This window comes from Ylistrum balloti, unplaced genomic scaffold (assembly GCF_031769215.1).
Source record: "Ylistrum balloti isolate Yb309-2 unplaced genomic scaffold, AGI_CSIRO_Ybal_v1 Utg371774, whole genome shotgun sequence".
Lineage (NCBI taxonomy): Eukaryota > Metazoa > Mollusca > Bivalvia > Pectinida > Pectinidae > Ylistrum > Ylistrum balloti.
The window spans coordinates 28382-34732 of record NW_026782888.1 but is presented as its reverse complement, the minus strand read 5'-3'; positions in this window follow the sequence as shown (position 1 = coordinate 34732).

The following is a 6351-nucleotide window of genomic DNA, read 5'->3' as shown; positions in this document are numbered from 1 at the left end:
ACTTCATGGCATCATAGGCATTGTGACGTCACGAAAAAAAGTACCTTAAAGTGAGGATTTGTACTAGACTAGTAAAATTAATGCTGTTTTCATAACTGCATGTTTGTTAAAGTATCTCAGCTTTGTGATAAACAGAACACATTCAATTCCATTCAATATGAGGTTACGTGTAAATGAAACATTATTTTTATGAATTCATTTCATTTTATTTGGGAAACAAATATATCGCTGGACACATACTGTTTCTGAAACACGGAAGGTCTTGGAGTAACAGTCTAAACACTGTGACAGCTCACACTGACATTCTTAATGTATTTCAACAGTATTTCATAGAAAACAAGACAATTCCGCGAATTAGTCCCCCACCGAAAGGTCAAATGCCAAAATGTCGGTCAGAGCGGCCACCCCGCCTCGCCAAGGCGGACTTATACCCCAAGTATATTGTTCCAGTGACATGAAGTAGTACATAGTATATAGGGCCCGGACAAGGATGCATGAATAACTACGGAACACTAGAGTCTGCCCGGTTCTTGGCAGAGGATTAGTATTTCTTATTTACCTTGTAAGTATATTGAGCCCCAAGTTTGGTAGAATGCAAACACTACACAACAAACGCTAACCTTGTAGTAAATTGTATGCATGCCAAAGCGTTATGGCTTCCGTTCGAGTATCGATTTCCCGTGTTAAGTAATCTTTAACTGGAATCGATACATTTTTACAACATGGTAACTCAAGACTTATGTCGAATTTACATCAAAATGTATATATAGTTGAGGTAATTTGGTTCTCAAACCCCGCCGGCAACGATTTCGATCGGGTAGACCTGACACGGGTGAAACTTTTGGCCAATTCTCTGTAAGATAAGACAATCATTTTGTCAGATGGTTGGGACTTACAGGGACAGATAAGTCATACGACAGCTTGAAGGACTTCCTGTCCCGTGACCAGTTTTTACAAGTTTACGGAAGTGAGCTGGAGCTTTTCTTAAAGGAGAGTATCCCAGGGTCTATGATTGAAATGACGAAGCTGACAGACCAATATGCGGACACTAGAGGTAACCCGTCAAATTAAAATATTCAGGACATAAGCATAATCAAGGAAATCGATCGCAAAAGAATTCTGCTTAGTTGGTCAGTAGAAAGGTGGTGTCAAAAGGTCAGGTCAGTATTGGTAGCTGTGGTAACCAAGGAGGAAAGTCATGTTACATTTGTAAGAAGTCTGATCATCTCTCCTACAACTGCCCAGCCAACACCAAGAAGAAGCAATCCCGTGTCGGGTTAGTCACAGAGACTAATGGACAAGAGATGACACAGACACAGGGTGAAGGAAACCACAAGGGCTATTAATTTGGTAAGAGATCCAGTTCCCGACTTCCATATGGAGCTGTAAGCTCAAGTGAGGACGACTCTGATGAGCAGGCCTCAGATCAGTTAAGTATTTCCTGCAGCGCGCCTGGACTGTGGTATGCCTGTTGTAAGAGGACTTGTTGGTAAACATGTTGTTACAGTGTTACGAGACACTAGTTTTAGTGGAGTGGTCACCAGAATAAGTCTGGTTGATACGGATACTCTCACAGGAGATGCTAGAACACGCTCTTTAGTTGATGGAAGTAAGTTGAATGTATCTACAGCCAATACTGTCGTTGATACCCCTTACTATCAAGGACCTGTTTTGGCTTAGTGTATGAACACTCCTATTTATGACCTCATATTAGGAAACATTGATGGTTTTAGATCCCCAGGAGTTCCGAATATGGAACGGAACCTTGAGGTTAGCGCTGTGCAGACAAGGGCACAGAAGAAGTAAGAGGAAAGGCTATATAGACAAGTGAAAGTTCCAAAGGTGTTCCAAGTGATTTCAAAGAGGCCCAGAAATCAGATGAAACATCGGCTAAGATTCATGAGATGGCTAAAGCAGGTGATGTTAATGAAAGACGTGATGATGGGAAATCGCATTTCTTCACACGACATGGTCTGGTCTATAGAGAGTATGAGAACCCGTCTTCACAGCAGGGATTTTCAAACAGTTAATTGTTCCCATTAAGTACCGTCAGAAGGTTATAGGGCCAGCTCATGATTTAAACGCTTTTTCTGTTTTCTTACAGATAGGTACTACAGGAAAGCTTAAGTTTTTCCCCTTTTGAATCGCTCTATGGACGTGCTGATGATCCTTCGTGAATTGTGTGAGAAGAAAGTTGCAGACCCCGAGATTAAAATTACTTACCAATACGTCATTGATTTGCGTGAACGATTGGAAGAGACATGCAGGCTGTCATAGGAACACCTTCGAAAGGCCAAGATTACGCAGGCCAAGTTTTACAATCGGAAGGCTAAGAACCGAGTTATGGAACCAGAGAGAAGGTGCTGGTTTTGTTACCGATGAAACGGAATAAAGTTCAGATGCAGTGGTGGGAACCTTATAGCATCACAGAGCGGAAGGAACAGCAAATACAAAGTTCTACATGCAAACTTGCTGCGTCGGTATCTCCAAAGGGAAGTGACAGGGTCATGTGAGGTTGGAGTTCTGAACAGTGTTTGTTCATCTTTGATAGAGGGGAGTGACGATGATGATGTTGAAGGTGAGTTACCGAACACCATTTGTTTACAACGAATCGACTCCTGTAAGGACCGAAAGTGTAGAGGATGCACAAGTATCGGAACTGCTGTCAACCAAACAGAAAAAAGACGTGAAGAGTTTGATGGCTGAATTCCCAGATGCTTTATAAGATGGAAGAACAAATCTGGTTGTGCATGATATCCGGACAACGACCAACGAAATACATTTTGCGGTAAGTGTTATAACATCCCAAAAGTCCTTACATTGAGTTATATACCCGAAATCTGTTGTGTTTTGCATTTGTAGCATATTAATGTACATGTACATAGAGTGCTTTTAACTGAGTGCTCCTTCTTTCAATGTTATGGTCACAATAGACAGATATCTGTAAACATTATAGACCTTTTGTTACGCCTTTTTACTACAGGTAACCACCGCAATGTGTGTAAAGACTGCTCACACCTGTGGTCTTGTTATGGTTGAGTGAACTGACATAATATTTGAGATCACGCTGTCCAGAGACCAATAAACACTTTTACCAATCTATTCTATTGTAAATCACGAGGACAACAATTATGGCGTGTAATTATACTTTTCGGTCTCCTTGTTGGCTTGCTTTCCACTGCTGTTTTGTACTCAGCTTCAAGAAAATGCGATAACTTTATGCAATAATATATTTTTTAGAAAACGGGTTTAACATATCAGGCATGTAATTAAGCATGTATAACTTTGTATTTTAATATCAATTTCATCAATTGAATACATTTCATGTATTTCAGTCTAAAACCAGTACATACAGTGTACGTAGATTGCTTCTATTAGGAGTTTAGGGACCCGATTTAGTACAGGTCTGATATTTTTCCTTCGATATTTTTCACAATCTTGTATCTGCATGGCATAAAGTTTAGGAAGCTACCCTTCTGTTTTTCCAATTCTGGTATTACCACAAATAACGGGAAATAAGATATTCCATTTTGAAATTCACTTCGTGTTTATTAAGACTTACATATCACACATCGAAACATTCAAATAAATAATCTCGTTTAACATGACTACTTAAAGAATAATCCGCCTATTATTCTAATTTAACCGATACCGGGGTCGAACGCAAGACTCGTGCTGCATATGATGGAAAGTATATCTTTCTGTGTTTACCTGTTTTATAACAATTGATTTTTCACCTACAATGCTATGTTATAGGTAAATGACCGTGCATATTTTGACGTACTCGCACATTAAGTCTGGCTATATATTTGGTAGGTGTTAAATTACAGGTAATATGCGAAATGTTCACTGGTCCGTGTACCTGTGCTGGTAACACCCGTGGTAATTACATAACACTCGTCATAATTTCAACTTTTGTCACGGTACTTTGAGCTCCATAAACAATTCTCGCCGATTACAGATGCGTGTGTACACAATATTTGTACTTTTATTTATAACTCAACACCTTTACAAAAGGTAACATAAATATACAATCTCTATATATATATCAGTAAAGTAATAGCGACAATACGGACAAGCGAATTGTCAAATTTTCGAGGCAACGTGCTCTTTATCAAGGCAAAAATACTACATGAATTACATGACATACTTAGAACATAAATGGACACCGAAAATTTGACAATTCACTGGTCCGTACTGTCGTTATTACTTCATTGATCATATATCTGTTCCAGTAATACGCATCCAACGAACATTTGTTTGTTAGGATCCAGTACCAATATTGGACCATACCGTCGATATTACTTACTAGATTCTATATATAGAAGATCCAGTACCAATATTGGACCATACCGTCGATATTACTTACTAGATTCTATATATAGAAGATCAAGTACCAATATTGGACCATACCGTCGATATTACTTACTAGATTCTATATATAGAAGATCCAGTACCAATATTGGACCATACCGTCGATATTACTCACTAGATTCTTTATATAGAAGGTCCAGTACCAATATTGGACCATACCGTCGATATTACTCACTAGATTCTTTATATAGAAGGTCCGGTATTAATATTGGACCATACCGCCGATATTACTTACTAGATTCTATATATAGAAGGTCCAGTACCAATATTGGACATAAAGTCGATATTAATAGACTCTATATATAGAAGGTCCAGTACCAATATGATTTTCTTAATTCGGGGAAATTTCCATCCAAACTTGGCTGGAAATATCTTGTAAAGAATGTCCTTCTGTGTAAAGAATCTGATGACTGACGTTTACGTATAAACAGTTCGTTAGAATTTCATAGATTCTAAATTCTTCATCCTGATATGGTTCCTGCAGTAATTTGGTCATTTTCTAAACGCCATCCAAATTTTAACAGGACATGTAAAACTGTGGCAAAAATGTGGTTGCCCCTCCTACTTGTGAACTTTTATGTGCTCCATGTAAAGGCACTATTGAAGACGCAGTCGCCCATTGTTTACTTGACTGCAAAGAGCCCATATTAACGTCTCTGCGAGATAATCTTTTTACTAGTTGTGTGGACAAATATCCAGTTAATGTGTATGTATCATTTGACCAGGCGGACAGAGATGTCCAGATAGCGTCTCTGTTGGGTGCCCCCAGTGAGGACATTTATGAATCATTTTATGACGATTCATCTTTGTTTACATTTTTTTAATTAAAGATTTTCTAATGTTTTCTGAAAAGGCCTACAATATGACTTTTCAGTAAAGGCCATCTCCTATCTAATGTTTGATGTGTTCTGCTAGAAATCTCCATTATTGATGGATTGGTTATTCACATTCATTGTTCAATATTTAAATACATATATTCTTGCACTTTTTTCTTTAATTGTCACCTAAATTTACAATATTTGTCATTGTAATTACTCTTAAATATTTGGAGGAAATAAAGAAATGATGATGATGATGATGATGATGATGATGATCAATATTGGACCATACCGCCGTTATTACTTACTAGATTCTATATATAGAATGTCCAGTACCAATATTGGACCATACCGTCGATATTACTTACTAGATTCTATATATAGAATGTCCAGTACCAATATTGGACCATACCGTCGATATTACTTACTAGATTTTATATATAGAAGATCCAGTATCATTATTTGACCATACCGTCGATATTACTTACTAGATTCTATATATATACATCAAGTTTAAGTAATACAGTGCGCATGCGTGACTATACAGAGGGAAGAATGTATCATGGATGTAATGTACTTTGTTAAACTTATAATTACTCAGGGGAACATAAATGATTAATTTCCTTAATGAAGATACATAATCTAATCTAGATTTAAAGAGTTAAAGCACCTTTTTTAACAGAATGTGTTAGTATTTTTAAAAAATCGTCCATAAAATGGTAGATTTTGGAGAGTTTTTGTCATGTTTTCGACCAGATTTTTGGAAGATGCCATTTTGGATTAATAGTATTTTGGTTTGACTATATACTGGAAAGTCCACAATGATTCTATATATCTTTTATACATTCGGTCCATACAACTGAACCGCCATTTTCTTCCTTTACAATAGTTGATACTTTGTGTCATGAATTACTGATTTTATCTTTAGGTTGTATTGACTTTGTCCAAAAACTTATCATTCTGTTTTTAATGTTAATATCGCGCGCACCTGTTGGTCATATACTGACGTCATGTCTTGCGTTATCGTTGTTGTAACATTGAAATGACGATGAAAAGTCAACATAATGAAATTACCAGTCCGGGCATAAACCTGCTTTTGATTTATCTTAGTTCCTACTTTAACATTGGTTTAAAAATACAGGAATGGAGAGGGGGTAGG